The following is a 16,895-nucleotide window of genomic DNA, read 5'->3' on the forward strand; positions in this document are numbered from 1 at the left end:
GCCTAATGCAGGGCTTGAACCCATGAACCACAAGATCATGACCTGAGCCAAAATCAAGAGTTCATCGCCTAACCAACTGGCCACCCAGGCGCCCCAGAAGTGCTAACATTTTAATTATCACTTGGAACCATGGAGGTGAAGAGAGAAAAAGGAGTCCATCCCATTACACAAAACTACATCAGAAAGGCAGACCAGACTCCAGGTTTTTGGCATCAAAGTTACGGGGCAGATCCTAAACTCAGTTTAGATATTCACAGCTGTTTAACAAAGGGGAAGGGGGGTGTGATTTGTGCTGTCTTTGCCTCATGGACTGTGAACACAAAGGAAAGAAAATATTGTTCAGTGAAGAAGCAAGTTTCTCCCTCTAGTAGTATGTTTTTTGGTCATCACACAGTAGACAGCCAAGCCAATAATCCAGTCTGCAAAATTGCCAGCTAAAAAAACCAAATCCTTTGAAGTGGCTAATGAATACGCTCTTTTTAACTTACTCCGATCTCATTGCTGAGAGCTGTACAGTTGCTCCTGGGCAGAACTTTCACTAATGTAGGGATGTTGACTGGCCACTGCATCAAATATTTATCAAGTCACAGATGGGAATCTACAAAGAGTTTGCAGAGAGGTTTAGTGTCTCCCTTTGGTTCTCAGGGAAGCACGTCAGCACTGCAAAAAGCAAGCCCACAATCACACACCTTTAAGCTGATGCTGATGGCAGCTGACCCATTTTAAACAGGTTAAATGGGGCTCCACTTAAAGAAATCACTGTTTCTTCTTAAAGTAAAAGTAGTACATCTTCACTGTGGTCGTTTTCACAAAATACCTTTACATTAGAAGAAGAAAGCTCACCCTTAATTTCACCATCCAGACATATTGTGCCCATCTTTTAAACAAAACTTAAATCCTACTGTATCCCATGTTCTAAGCAAGTTTCACGGTTTTGCTTTTCTCACTTAACAATAGATTCTTAACGTCTTTGCCCAACATTAGCGCTTCTCTACAGCATATTTTTATATATTTATACAAGATTCTAGTTCATGAATGTGCCATGATTTACCCAACCAATTTGTTGGGGTTGGACATTTAACTTGTTTCCGGCTTTCCACTACTGTAAGTGATGATTTTGCCAAGCATCCTTATAATTAATTATTTGTGCCTAGTGATGGTGTTTTCTCAGGCAAATGAGTGGGAAAGGAATTGCTGGGTCAAAGAGCTAGTCCGATACACCAGTTTACATTTCCCTGATCAGAGTCTGAGAGGGCGTGGGGCTGTTGCTTTGAGTGGGCTGTCTGCTCATCTGTCCCAAGTGGGGTTGGTCTGTGAGGTCACCAAGAGCTACAAATTTGTCCAGGAGTTTGGGGGTGGTTGGTTTGTACATTTGTTTGTTTTTGTAACAGCCTCCTTGAAACTTGAACTTTTTTCCTCTTTAATTTAACAGCTATCTTATTTCGTTAATCTCCCATCTTTATTTGGTGACACTGGAGAGAAAGAAGGATCTCTTCAATGATAAACAGAGCCCTTGGGTTCATAAGGAGTTATGGCTTGCTGTTTGGCATTACCACAGTTATTATGCCGGGCTCTATCAGTATCTTTTTCCTCTAACAACAGAAGGCAAGCTGCCTCCAGCAATTGAAGTCTCCTGCAACAGAGGTTCAGTGATATGTAGAAAAAAGTAGAGGAGGGAGGTGTCAAAATAAGATTGCCAGCTTTTTGTTTTGGGCAAATGAAGACATTAACTAACAGTAAACACTGGTCATTTACTATCATCAAGGAATCACTAAAGAATGTGCATTTAACACACCTGAGAAGAAGGAGGAGGAGAAGCAGGGTGGGGGGGAGGGGGAGTGGGAGGAGGGGGGAGGAGGAGAGGAGGGGAGGAGGAGGGGAGGGGAAGAAGGTAATTCCAGAACAAAGTGCATTCTTACCTAGGAAAGAACAATTGACATTCTTGTGCTGACATACACATTATCCTTATTTTTCTTCCCACAAAGGGTTTGGAGACAAGCCTTTGGATCAGTATCAATCTGTGGACCCTGGCTTGAGAACCACGGTCTTACAGGCTTGTGACTATGTCTTCCACAAGGAGTGGTATCTGGCCCAGTCCCCTTCCTCCCTGGACAAGAGAGAAGTGAGAGAAACCCTCTATTCCTTCTGGAAGTCTATTCCTACTTGCTTGGTCTCTGTAGTGTTTCCAGACTGCAGTAATCTGGGTATCATTTTTTATAGCTAGCACATCTCCATAAACCACCTATATTGTTATTTATTTAGCATTTGCTTTAAAGCAATACTTTCTTAAACCTCAAAAATATTTTTTAATATTTATTTTTGAGAGAGAGAGAGCGAGAGACAGAGTGTGAGCGGGGGAGGAGCAGAGAGAGAGACACACACACAGAATCTAAAGCAGTCTCCAGGCTCTAGGCTGTCAGCACAGAGCCCGATGTGGGGCTCACCCCCATGGACCGCAAGATCTTGACCCAAGCCTAAGTCACACGCTCAACCGACTGAGCCACCCAGGTGCCCCCAAAATACTTTGTTTTTGATAAAGAAACTTGGCAAATGTTAAAAATAATATCATTTGTCATAAATGCAGTGAAATGTGTTATTAGATTCTAGATCTAATTTACTCGCCAAAGATTCCAGGACCGAGTCCTGTACTTTCTTGGTTTCAAAAGAGAAAGAGATAGAGAGAGATTTAATAACAAGTGAAAGGTGTTAAAGATATATTAGCATGGATATGAGACTCTGCCCTGGGCAGAATTATAGAAATTGAGGGACAGTTGGCATGGAAATAAACTTCTCACTATGCGAGGTCATGTGTTTTAATGCTTTGTATACCACTGGTAGGGGTGCCGCAGTTTGGAAAGGACCCGTAAGGTAGAAAGAGAACCGAGCTTGGTTTCGAGCCCTGGCCTGGCTGTTTTCTGACTATGAATCCTCAGGCAAATCACCTCTTCTTAGAAACCTCAGCTTCCCCTGCTGTAAAATGAGAAGATCAGACTCTCCACCAGGGATATCGCAAGGAATAAACGAGAATAAAGCATTTTATCATGTCTAAAATGCTATACACGTCATGGAGGACTGGCCTCACTTGTGAGAGTATTTTTATTTATGGGTATCTAATCTTTTCTCCAGTGGCCCAGAATATACTTCCAGGCTAAACTCATCACAATAAAAGTAGTAAGTGGTAAGCCTAAAATTAGTAGGTGGATTAAAGCCTTTAAAAATGAATTACTGGATCCCCTATCATGTGGGATAGAACCGGGTAGGACTGAACTAAGCATTCCTAGGAATTCTGATCACTTGATCAATGGCTCTAATCAAGATGGCAGGAACCACTCCGGTTGCTTCTAGTCTCTTGCACCTAGTTCACACCTAGTTCACGGTGTGGCACATTGGGGATGCTCAGGAAATGCTGAGTGCGATGAATGAATGAACCGATAGGTGAATGAGATAGCATCCCTATGTTACACTTCGGTCTTGGGAGTAGCTATCTGTGGCTTTTTGCCACCTAGTAGCATATTAATCATGTTTTTTAGTTTTCTATATTTTATGATGCTTTGACATCTTGAGACCTTGCAGACCCAGCAAGGGACAGCCCCTCCCAGGGGTAGCTAATTCAACTTGCTAGTGAGCACTCTTTTTTTTTTTTTTTTTTTTAATTTTTTTTTTCAACGTTTATTTATTTTTGGGACAGAGAGAGACAGAGCATGAACGGGGGAGGGGCAGAGAGAGAGGGAGACACAGAATCGGAAACAGGCTCCAGACTGAGCCATCAGCCCAGAGCCTGACGCGGGGCTCGAACTCACGGACCGCGAGATCGTGACCTGGCTGAAGTGGGACACTTAACCGACTGCTCCACCCAGGCGCCCCATGAGCACTCTTTTAATATGCAAACCAATCAATCCTGAGTCCGTACCCCCCATCTGCCTCTTTTCTCAGACTCCTGCAGTGGACGCTATCCTCCTGCCTTAAGTCACCCTAAGGCCAGGTATGAGATAGCTAGGGACCACCTCATTAGCCCAGAGACCACTAAAATAGTTCAATTATTTGAACTATCCAATCTTAAACCTGGTCAGCTGGTTACCCTTTCTTGCCCACTCCTTCCCAAGAAAACCACCGCAAAGGCTTTTGCCCTGCCTTTTTTTTTTTTAAGTTTATTTATTTATTCTGAGAGAGACAGAGACAGAGAGAGTGGGTGGGTGGGGGGGGAGGGGTGGGCAGAGAGAGAGGGAGAAAGAGAATCCCAAGCAGGCTCTGCATTGTTAGCGCAGAGCCAGACATGGGGTTTGATCTCACAAACATGTGAGATCATGACCTGAACCAAAACCAAGAGTCGGATTTTTAACCCACTGAGCCACCCAGGTGCCTGGCCCTGCTTTCTTTTCTTTACTCTTGCCCCTGCCCCCTGATGTTTCTTCCCTGTGGCCCTGCTTGGTGTGGCTCACCCCTTCCTCTTAGGAACTGTGGGTAACAAACTGTCTTTTCAATGGCAATCCTCTCTTGCTGTGTTGACCTGGCCATATCTGAATAACCAACTCCAGGTATACTTTAAAACAAGGATCGGGGCGCCTGGGTGGCGCAGTCGGTTAAGCGTCCGACTTCAGCCAGGTCACGATCTCGCGGTCCGTGAGTTCGAGCCCCGCGTCAGGCTCTGGGCTGATGGCTCGGAGCCTGGAGCCTGTTTCCGATTCTGTGTCTCCCTCTCTCTCTGCCCCTCCCCCGTTCATGCTCTGTCTCTCTCTGTCCCAAAAATAAATAAAAAACGTTGAAAAAAAATTAAAAAAAAAATAATAAAATAAAACAAGGATCAACCTTGAGAACACTCCAGTCACAATTCATGGTTAAAGGAGAGTTGATCCCCACTCCGACTCAGGGAGGAGAGTACGGGGGGTCAGGTCTGAGCCCACCAACTCACGGAATCACGGTAGTCTCAAAAATGAACACATGAACATATTAAAGTTGGAACAAGTGTTTTGCTAGGACAAAAACTCTTGATTTTTTTTTTTTTTTTTTCCTGCTGGATTAGAAATTGGGAAAGCTTTAGGTCTGGAGCTATGCAGCCATTTTGCTAGCTGGAGGCAAAGAGCCTGTTTGAAATGGGGCCAAGCTGAGAAAGCAGTGCCAAAGGAGGAAGAGAAATCAGTTCCTCGAGGCTTCATTTGAGCCAACCCCACCCCCGGACTTTCCTGTTCCCTATTTTTAAGACAATTTAGATTGGGCTTTCTGTTCTTATAAATAAAAGAACCCTAATTTACAGGGTTTTCTTTCCCCCTTTCTTGATGCCCAAAGCCACATTTGGAGACATTTATAATTGCAATTTTAATTAATTCTGTTCATAGTTAGCGCATGCCAGGCACTGTGCTGGGCCCTAGGGACACAACATCTACCAAAACGCTTGAAGAACTTGAGTTTTTAAATTTTTTTTTCAACGTTTATTTATTTTTGGGACAGAGAGAGACAGAGCATGAACGGGGGAGGGACAGAGAGAGAGGGAGACACAGAATCGGAAACAGGCTCCCTGCTCCGAGCCATCAGCCCAGAGCCTGACGCAGGGCTCGAACTCACGGACCGCGAGATCGTGACCTGGCTGAAGTCGGACGCTTAACCGACTGCGCCACCCAGGCGCCCCAGAACTTGAGTTTTTATAGGCAGACAGACATGCAGACCACCAGGAGAGGGTGGGATAAGAGTGTTCATAGAGGTTCATACAAAGGCTGTGGAGCAGGGAAAGAACAATCAGATCTGCCTGGCACTTCTCCTTCTTCTGTCCTGGATTAGCCACAGCCTTGACTCAGCCCAGTCTTGTGGGGTGTCTCTCCCACCTGCAGGAGCCTCAGCTCCACTGAGTGCTAGCATTCAATGACGACTGCCTGTGTCACTGTGCCCATGGTCGTGTCATTCTCTTAAGGCGGATATTATCCTCTCCATTTTGGAATGAAGATTCCTCTATTCAGAGACTTAGCTAGGGTAAACCACCCCAGTCAACCCAGTGGTCGACCTTGAACTCAAATGTAGAATATCTGACTCCAGAGGCCCGACACTTCATTGTTAAGCCACTCCTCAGTATTTGCTGAGGACTCATGCATGCCACGCTCCACCCCAAAATTGTAGAGGGGCTTTCCAAAAGCATTCACTACTTTACAACAGAATTGGCTACATTCTAGTAGATGGCAAACGGTAGTCAATGTAGAAAAATCTTTTTAACACACGTTATTTTGTGAACCGCGGCTAGTAAGTAAAATGAAGTCCACCTGTGCCTGTGCACATATTTGCTCAAGACCCCAAACTCTCCTTTGAGACGTCTCTCTGCCTGGTGGTCCTCTGAGAGGGGGGCAGCCAGACGCAGCCCTAAGTGGAGAAGAACCCCTCGGGCCCCAAGATCAGGACTGCCTGTGGTCAGAAGGGACAAGGGGAGATTTCCGACTGACACCGGTCAGCAGCGAATGGTGTCTGTGCTTCGAGCAGAGCATGTGGGGCTTTTGAGAATTTCACTGTGCCTGATGGAGGCACCGGAGGCAGCTTGAGCCCCAGGCATATCGGCCACCTTGGCAGATTTCCTTTTTAAGCTTCATGTTGGCTTGTCAGCCTCATCATCCCAAACCAGTTAAACAAACAATTTATTAGACTGGCAGCCCCTCTGGATGCTGCAACTTTTATATAAAGGACCATTGGCTTTTCCACTTTCAACTACACTATAGTGATTTTCTTTCCAGAGGAAACAGCGTGGATCCTTCAACTTGGGTAAGAAGTGTATTACATGGGTGTGGCTATGCAATCCATATACCGGCTATGAATATTCATAGGCTCCCAGAGACATATCACATCAAATCTGTGCAAGGGAAGAAGGATTTCACTTTAAACTCAAAGCTGAATAAGATGCTTTTAAATCATCATTAGGTTTTTATTATAAATGAATGCATTTATATTACATTTGGATTCGAATTAGGAATAACTCACACAACGCATAATTAGACAACTTGCTTTCTTCCCTTAATGGTAGTTCTCAAAGATCTTTTTATGATCATTTAATTTTGAGTCTTCTGAAATACATGTGAACAGACACATTGGATTTTGTAACACATTACCGCCTCCTTTATGTCAAAATCGCTGCTCTAGTTTTCTTGACAACTGAGAATGGTCTTATTTCTTTCTGGCACTTTTTCCAATGATTGGTCAGGATCACTGGGACTTCACTGCTCTGTTTTGCAATCACAGATCTCCTCGGAATTTAGTGTTTGCTCCTACAAATTCCTAATTGTACTGTTCACTTGTCACAAGAGAAATACAAGTCTTAATAATGACAGTTAGTGCCATCTGCTCCGGCTTACTCTGCGCTGCTCACTGTGACCCACTGTGCTGCGTGCATGGTGTCTTGTTTCCATCTTGTAACAAACCCAGGGGCAGGGCTGCATTGTTCCTCTCACTTTAGAGTTGAGGAAACTGAAGCTCAGCACATTTAAGGTACCTTGCCCAAGAAACCTCACTCAGGAGAAAAGGATCCAATTTGCCACTCGTCCCAAGTCGGCACACTTACCCTGCCCACTGGATCTTTCATTCCACACACACCTGAGCCCCTTCCAGGTCCCAGCCACGGTCTACACATCTACATGCTGGAGATACAGTGGGGAGAGGGGCAGACAAAGCTCCCTGAGAATGGCTGGCGATCTCCCCAGGTTCCTGATTAAGGCTGAATGGTGACTCTGGACTTCCCACCCCCCAGGTGTGGTGTCAGGGCCACACCCCGGCATGACTACATCCCCTGGCCAGTTGGAACCCACAGCTGAGCATCTCTCGATCTGGGGCTGGGATTTATTTCCATGCTAGTTCCGTGTCTGCACCACTCCAAGTTCTTAATAAATATTTGTAGTTGTTGCTTGACATCTGGGCCTCCAAAAGATGGGGAGGGAGAGTTGCTTCAGAGGAGAACACCTCATTTAAATACCCCTTTAAAAGAGTTCCCGCTTTGATTTCAGGGGATGACCTGAATTTGCTCTCCTTCCTTCTTCTCTTGCAAGCGCCTGACAAGACTCTGAGGATGGTTCAGAAGGCACCGGCGTCTGACGCTGCACACAAGTGTTTCCGTCCTTTCCGAGGACCAGGGCTATACTCCCTCTGGCCTGATCCCTCCCCTTCTAAGGCTGCCACTTTCCAGGGGTCCGGCTGGCTTCCCACCCCTTGGGTCTCCAAAAAAACAAGAGGGGAGTTAAGGAGGGAGCGGCTAGAATCTCAGGCCTTGCCATCGGATTCACAGCGCCTGCCTCTTGATCAGCGGAGAGGGGGAGATGAAAAGACTCATCAGCCCCTCCCGCTCTCTCCTGTCTCTGTCAGAACTGCTTCTTCAGCTTCCAAAGCATTTGGAGCTTTCCCACGGCAGGAAACTAAAGTGCTGTTTTCCCAGACATGATAGCTCAGGTTCTTCCCAAGCCATGGGACCTGTCTGTCTTCCATTGGAATCTTTCATCTTCGTTTACATTCCCTCCTTTCAGAGCTTCTTCAATAATTGATGCAGTTCTGAGCGGCACGTTTGGCTGTGGCATCTGCGTGGCTGAGTCAGGCTGGGGAGGGTGCGGGAGAGGAAGGTGGCGTTGCTGTGGTTCCTGCCCAGCGGTAGACCATGCTCCCTTCTCCACACCCCCTCCTCCAGCTCCCTTGCCCAGCACAGTGTCCGGCCGAAGGGACCTGTGTTGGGTCACGTGGTGTAGACACAGAGGCTGCGATGGGAAGACTTACTGAGGACCGCCTTCAGAAGAAACCTGTAATGGAGGGACAAGGGGGAGAGAGAAACAGGGCAGGGCAAGGGGAAGAGTCGGATAGATGGGGCTTAGGAAAAGTCCAGCCCAGACCTAACCTCCCCTGGAGCTCTGCAGGATGAATTGCATCTCAGAGGTTGTCCTGCCCAGGTAAAGGGGCTGGGCTCTTATGCTCCCCTCCCACCCCATCAGTCAGCCAAACGCCACACCTGCCCTTCAGCTGGGGTGTAGACTCCCAGGCATGTCCCACCAAGAGGCTCTCTGCAGCCAAGAATGACCCTTTCGAGACAAATACAAGTGAGAAGGACAGTAGCAGCCAACACGTACAGCAGCTGGGGACAGCATGTGGAGGCCTGGTAACGGGACCCAGGTTGGGGGCTAACAGCAGGTGCCATGGTGCTCAAGATCTAGTTTCTGAGAATGTGAGGGTGATTAGGCAGTTCTATTCATGCTGGAGATACTGGGCTCCCTCTTCCCTCCCTCCTTCCTCCCCTCCTCATCTCCCATCCTCCTCCCCACTTTTTCCTCCACCCTCCCCCTGACCTTACCTCCCTCCCTCCAACAGATATTTATTAGCAAACCAGTCCTCAGGTAGCTTAGAGTCTATGTAAAGAGACAGGCAGTGGACAGGCAAATGAATAAACACTCAAGATAATTCCAAATTGAGATCATTTGTCTGAAGGAAGTAAATAGAGAATAACAGACAAGGTGGAGAGGGATATATTTTTGGTTAGGTAGTCTAGTCATTTTCTCTGAGTAGGTGACTTGTAAGCTGAACCTTGAAGTTAGAAGAGACCTCGGTAGTGAGAACTCAGGGCCCAGGGGATCCCAGGGAGGGCAGGTGGCCATGCAAGTCCACAGGAAGGAGGTCTGCAAGCTCTAAGAGTTGATGCAAGGTCAGACAGACGCTGGGGGAGGAGGACTTGGCCCAGATGATCCCAAGCCTTGTGGGCCATGGGAAGGGTCCTAGAAGTGATTTACTTGTAGTTGGAAACCTTACTCAGCTGCATTCAGATGTGCCAAGAAAATGCAGTCTGTTTACTTCCTCTCATGGATCCAATCTTAACTGTCTCCTAACTCCAGCAGAAAGTTGACTTGTCAACATTCATCTCTCACTCTGATAGAATGCCAGGACATGCTGGCCCCTTTCCTCCCCAAGATGACCTCCGGGGTATGGGCAGCTTACACATGGATCCTGGTTGTGGCCAGGGGAGGGCATTGGCCCTAACGTGGGTCCTTGTGAGGGTCTCGGAGTCGTTTTTAGGCCCTGCAGCAGGACTGCTTGCCCTCCCCTTATTACGTCCCTGCTGCAGAAGGCTATAGCTGGTGAGCATGCCTGTGTTTACCCCCAGTTGTATTCTCTGACCTCCAACACCCCTGCCCAGGTCCCTGGCCCCAGTCTTGATCTTACTGGTGCTGCACACCTGCATCCTGCCTTTGACTCCCATTCTTCCCGGGACTTGGAGGTCAGCCTTGCATCGTCAGCTTTTCCGAGGTCACTGACCTTTCCAAACATCTCTACCACATCCGTCCACAGAGCACATGGGAACTGCTGGACACTGTTCGTGCTGTAAGGGGCCTATGCTAGATTTTTTGTGATTTAGCTCTATGCGCGCCATGACATCAGTTCTACCCTGATGTGGCAGTTCCACACATGCCTGGATGGTACCCTGCAAAGTAGAGACACACTCCCCACTCTCCGAGTCCAACTCAGAATCAATTAGCCAGGTGAAAATGCCCCCTCAATCTACCTAATAGAAGAAACCAAGCACACGTGTTTAACCATCTCTGTCCCCTAATCCCTCTGGCGTGGATTTCCTGCCTCACTTTTCCCTTCCTCCAGGAATGGCATCACCATTCACTACCACCAGAGGCAGCAAGTGCAGATTAGTTGTTTGAGACTGTTTTAATGGGCGAAAAAATGATACATTGGTTTAATATTTTCAAATTATTATTCCCATCATAAATGGTATAAAAAGATCATTGTAGTTGCAGTATAGAAATTCAAGGGGCCAAGAATAGAGGCAGGGACCATTGGAAGCTGGTTTGTAGTTCTCCAGGGCAGATGTTTGTAGCTTGAACTGGATTTGCAGTACAGAGGAGGAGAGTGAACAGAAGTGATGCATAGTGTGGGTGTAGATGTGCCCAACAGTCTATGGAACAAGCATTTATCGAGCACATGCTCTGAGAAAGGGCCTGGAAAGACATAGAGATGAGAAGGACATGGTGCCTGTACTCAGAATGCTTGCAAAATAACAGATAATAAGAAAAGACATGTAAACAACTAATGTCACACTAGGTTGGCACTGGAATTATGGACACAGGAGATGAGAAATAGGAATCCATAACAGTAAACCTCCTAGGTCCAGTAATGGTTAATGCATCTCAATACCATCATTCCCATAATAGTTACGTGACCTTGAGTAAGTTGCTTAACCTCTCTAATCCTCAATTTCCTCAAAACACAAAAAGACAAAACAAAACAAAGCAAAAAAAATGGGGGGGGGATACAATAATAAAGTCTACTTCGTAGGGGTGTATGAGGACTCAATGAGATTGTATGTAAAGTACTTAGGATATCGACTGGCTCATAATATATATATATATATTATATATATGTATATATAATATATAATCATATAATTTATTTTATATTATAATAAATAAATATATATTTATTAATAATTTAGAATAATTATTACATAATTTATAACAATATATTTATTAAATATATATATATTTATCACCCAACAACCTAATTGAGCACCTGTATTACTTCACTTCCCTGAAATACACTGCCCTGACTGTACACTCTATTTCCACAGAAGGGCTTCCAGATGGTGCAATCTTCCATGGCAAAGACAATCTTAATCAGCCACTGGTATCCACCCAGCACTGTCTGCCTAACACTTGTACTGAGGATGAGAGCTGAGCCCCACTATTGTAGAATCTCACGTCTGATGGGAAACAAAAGGCTTAAGTGTGTTAATAAGGAATAATACAAGGCATCACTTGAGTTAGTGATTCATTCAGCAAATAATTTTTCAATGTATATAGATTGTTAATAGTCGTGTTCAATCCCCCCAGATGCCCTCTCAGAGAGGCATTAGCAATCTGTTTCACAGATGAAGAAACTGAGGCTCAGAGAGAGTACATAATTTACCAGAGATCATGCAGCTAGTAATGCGCAGATGTCTGACTCCATAGCCCACACTTGTATGTAAGTGTTATCAGGCAGTCTGTAGCTACGTCTTGAACACCAGTTACGTACCAAGACATTGTGCTGAGCTCAAGGTGCTCACTTTGGGCTGGTTTCAGACTGTGATATAGACTTGCAGAAAACAGAAAGGTTAAATGTGTGCTAGAGCAGCTAGGAGGAACTCCGGGCATGGAGGAAGCCCAAAAGACCTTCTTCACTGTATGAGACTTTAGGCAGGTCTCATGACTTCTGTGTACTCTTAGGTAGCTTTGGTCACTTTCCTTTATAAAACGTTGCCCCAATTTGATAATCAAAATGGTCAGTTACCATGTTTTAATAAACATGTCTAATATGACTTAAAGTTAAATGTTTGCCTCTCCCCCCTTAGACCTGGAGTTGGGGGTGAGATGGGATAGGCTTCGGTAAGTGCCTCTAATTCTCCACCCCCACCCCAGCTCCTGCAGGGCCAGGCAGGCTGAGGAAGAAACTTTACTTCTGTTCTCACTGGATATAAAGTAAAGTAAAGTAAAGTTCTCACTGGATGATGTTAATGTTAGACTTGGCAGAAGGGTAAGGCTGACTCTCCTGGGGGGCTTTCATGTGTTCTTTGGAGACTCCATCAACATAGATTGCTCTTTCAGTTTCCTTGACATGAATGAATGCATTCCTCTTCTGTTTGAATGCTTATGACTCCATCCATAGCCCTGGGTATCTTGGATTCCACTCCCTGTACCGAACTCCCATTTCCTCTTCTGCTGGTCCTCTTGAGCAGAATCTAAGAAGGTCCCACAGTGATGGTCTCTTATACATGGCCCATATCTGATCATGGAAAACACTCATGCATTCTTTGTTCCACTACGCTCTAAAAGAGCAATTACTTCCCAAGTTTCAGCCCTCCATTCAGCACTAGATGCCACTTCAGCCAACCTCAGGCTCTTGGATTTCTTGGACACAGTTCATACCTCTCCACTGCACATCAGAAGCAGTAAAGCACTCGTTTTAAGCACTTCTAAAAAATTGTTTATTTATTTATCTGGAGAGAGAGTGAGAGAGAGAAGAAAGAGAAAGAGAGAGGATCCCAAGCAAGCTATGTGCTGTCACCACAAAGCCCAATACTGGGCTCGATCTCACAAACTGTGAGATCATGGCCTGAGTTGAATGAAGAGTCTGACGCTTAACAGACTGAGCCACCCAGGCATCCCTCATTTTATGCTCTTTGAGTGGTCTCCTTGAAGTCTTTTTCCTTGTGCTCCCGTGAAGTGTAGCCCCACTCCCCTCCCCTTGGGGTAAAGAAATCCTCTTCAAAAATCCTCTAATCTCCAACTAACAGTGCTCATACACACCCTTGAGGTGAGGGAGGGGGTTCTCAGGCACCTACTTTGAAAATGTTTGTATCTGGTTCCAGCACCTCACTTTAGAATGTGCCTCAGCCAAAAGTTCCCTTTTAATGTCTTACTACACTTACAACTCAGTGAATGAGCTAATGACTCATTCTCCCTCGGGGTGGGTGGGGAGGTGCCCTTAAACAGCCATTACAAGCCTTTGGTTCTTCTCCTGACCTCAGCCCAGTTCCTCCAGGTGACCTTGGAGCAGCCCTTCGTTGCTCTGGGTCTCAGCTTCTCCTCTCAGTGAAATGGAAATCAAATCTCTGTTCTCGCCCTCTCTCGAGGGAGGTATTGTGAGGAATAATAAGGCAATGCCTATAAAGTGCTTTAAGTACTTCGGGGAAAGACGTTGGCTAAATACCAAATGATAATAATAACACCGGCATCATCCTCCACATTATTATTCATGGGTGGAGAGGAGAGAGCGGTTGCTGATGGTGTCTTTGCTCTGTGGGAAGGAGGACTTCAGGCCCCAGGATGCTCTATCAATAAGTCAAAGACAATAAACCCAGAGCACGTGAGGTGGGAGCTATCTAGTCACAAAGGCTGAATGTACACACCCATTTGTATTTGAAATGACAATCACCAGCTCCATTTCTCATTTTTTATTTTTATAGTTAGTGCTCAGAGCCGCTAGAATTGAGGGGAAATTGTATTCCTTTCTGGGAGATGGGGGAGCAAGGAGATTTTTTTTACATGTTCAATTTTGCTACTCATCCCTCTTCTTAGCATAGCTTTTATATGTGTGTGTATGTGTGTGTATATGTGTGTGTATATACGTGAGATATATATATACTCTCCCCACATTTGCCTCAGCTCTGCTCTCCATCCCACTCATTCCTGAGCCGGAGCTCTGACCAGCAGGCAGGACAGCAGTCTGGTGGGAGGTAAGGAGCAGAGAGGTCCAGAGATGAGCCTGGCAGACAACCAGACCTGTCAGCATGGGCAAGGGGAAGAAGGTGGTTCCCTAAAGCTCCCCTAGAGCTGATCCAAACTCACTCATTCTTTTGTTCCTCAAAAAAAAGAGCATCACAGTGTATCATAGATGTGCTCGGTGCCACAGTTGAACCTAGAACATGGGACAACCCTTGCCAAAATTCAGTCCCTTAAAATCCTACGAAATCTTCATTGGAGGCCCAGTAGGACAGCGCAATTCATTGAACATCTTTACCAAGCAGCGCATCTAACAGAGGTCGATAATGCATTACCTTCAGAAGCCTTTGTCCCAGATGATTCCCAAGTTTACACTTTTGGTTTTAAAGGAAAGTTTTTACTCACCACCACCCCAGAGGAGCTGGGGATGGTCAGGAATGCACAAGATTGTACCCAAATGTACACGTATCTTCAAGTCTGTGGCACTTAGTGCTGTGGACTTTGAGTCTGAAGACGAGCTTTCAGTCCAAGTCTACTATCTACATTCTGTTTCTCTAAGCCTCAGTTTCTTTATATGCAACTGAGGGGAAAAAGTGGCTGTTCCGTGTATCTCCCAGAATTGCTATGGGATCACATGAGAGGACGAAGTCAGTGGTAAACAGCGAAGCTCTGTTCACAGGAAGCAACTCTTACTGAACTCTTGCTCACAATGTGCCCAGCACACTGCTGAGTGAAGTCGCTCCCTATACAGCTGGAAATGTGAGCAATCAATCCAGCTGCGTAGGCATTTGAGGACCTGCTAGTTTCTTTTCCTTTTTTTTTTAATGTTTTAATTTATTTTTGAGGGAGACAGAGTGTAAGTTGGGAAGGAACAGAGAGAGAGAGGGAGACACAGAATCTGAAGCAGGCTCCAGGCTCTGAGCTGTCAGCACAGAGCCCAACATGGGGCTTGAACGCACGAGCTGTGAGATCATGACCTGAGCCAAAGTCAGACGCTTAACAGACTGTGCCACTTGGGTGCCCCAAGGGCTTGCTATTTTCAATTCTAGGAACCTGTGGGCGGTGAGATAACAGGAACCCAGTTTTGTTAACTTCTTAATTTTAAAATTTCACTCAACTTAACATTTTTGTGTTTATAAACTATATAGATCTTTGCAAAAAAAAAAATCCAGACAACAGAGAAAGATATAAAGAAAAAATTGTAAATATGATACAATCTTACAACTATGAATTTTGGGGGTTATAGCCTTACAAACTTTTTGCTATGCATTCACACACATACTTTTTTCCAAAGACGGTGCCTTTCATACACACTGTTTCACAAACTGTCCTTTTGTCAGTGAGCTTTTCACCTAACAGAACTGGACAGCTTTCCACCTGCCTTTGTTTAGAAGGCTCTCTGACCAACTCTGGAGGTGTCTTCTTGAGACACAGCATCCCCTTTGAGCTGTTCTGGCATCCCTTAGGGTCCCTTTGATGGAGTAGAATCACTTTCAGCCGCCACAAAAAGCGAGAAACTTCCCCAGCTTAAAGCAATCCCAAATTGGGTACATTTACAAGCCCTACTTGCTAGGTTCCGAGACACTGACATCTTGTCATTTTCCCCCTCTTTTTCAAATTTCAAGTTGAAGTTTGATGTTGAATTAAAAATGTTGCCAGGGGCTGCCTGCAGGGCCCTCAGGCTAAAACAGTGGCAGCATCTGCCAGGGGAGACCCACAGGTCCTTCTTCGGACCATGGCAACCCACAGCTGGCATCTGAGCCCAGCAGAGGAGGGGAGAGACGTGCATATGAAGGGAAATTCAAGGATCACTACTTTTTTAAAAAAGCCAGACTTGGCACACGCTTCTCCACTTTATTTAGGTTTTATGATTAAATACCTGTGAGACATTTAATGATTTTTCCAAGAGGGTGGAGAAGGAACAGTGGCTTGTAGGACACATGCCAGACCTCGTTAAATGTCTCAGGACCCAGGAGGAAGGCTGTGAAGGGGACATGCATGGAGCTGGTCAACAGATTTCTTTCACACAATTGGGCTGTTTGCATGTGGATGTGCTCTGGAAACAGGAAAACTCTACAGATGGAGGCTTGAATCCACCCACATGCCTGTTTAAGCAGAGAGCTAACTGCTAGGACTCCTACAACGGAAAGGACTGGAGTTGCCTCTGGAAAGAGGAACTGGGAGATTAGAGAGGGATGGAGGCTGACTTTTCACTCTAGATCTGCACCCCCCCCCCCACCTTTTTAAATTGCATACCATGTGCATGATTTGCCTTTCAATATCATAGACACACAAACAAATTCAAAGGAATCTTGGCTCCTGGGACCCATCCATTAGCAAAAATATCCATTGGGAAGGGCACTCTTTCCTTAACTCTCAAATCATGCTAAAGCCCACTGAGTCTTCACTGAACAGAACTGCTAGCCTCATTCTTTCCAAAAGGAAAGAAAATTCAAACCAAAGAACCAGCAAAAATTCTTTAATTATTATTGTCATTATGATTTGGTGTGCTGTATATTTTCTGATTGTGGAAAAAATGGAAAAGAAGTATAATGACCTCAGATGGCACATATAGCTGTCAACTATTGAGAGTGACTTTTGAATGGGTCTGTGACTGTACTATATTACCTACTATCCTTATTATTTATAACTAATATTATATATAATATACTTCTAATAGACTTAAATTAATAT

The 16,895-nt window shown here is 45.4% G+C and overlaps 1 long non-coding RNA gene across 2 annotated transcripts in view; it reads right to left on the bottom strand.

Annotated features, from left to right (window-relative positions):
* Positions 1-16,895, bottom strand: part of LOC121041551 (uncharacterized) — a 64,594-nt gene that overhangs the window by 7,066 nt on the left and 40,633 nt on the right. The window contains exon 1 of one of the 2 annotated variants that reach the window (XR_005795783.1): positions 489-594. The exons of the other annotated variant lie outside the window; for it this stretch is intronic. This is a non-coding gene — a long non-coding RNA (uncharacterized LOC121041551). Of the gene's footprint in view, positions 1-488; positions 595-16,895 lie in introns of those variants that run through there. 2 annotated transcript variants of the gene reach the window in all.

The sequence above is a fragment of the Herpailurus yagouaroundi genome, unplaced genomic scaffold, assembly GCF_014898765.1.
Source record: "Herpailurus yagouaroundi ecotype Mexico unplaced genomic scaffold, PumYag 29, whole genome shotgun sequence".
Lineage (NCBI taxonomy): Eukaryota > Metazoa > Chordata > Mammalia > Carnivora > Felidae > Herpailurus > Herpailurus yagouaroundi.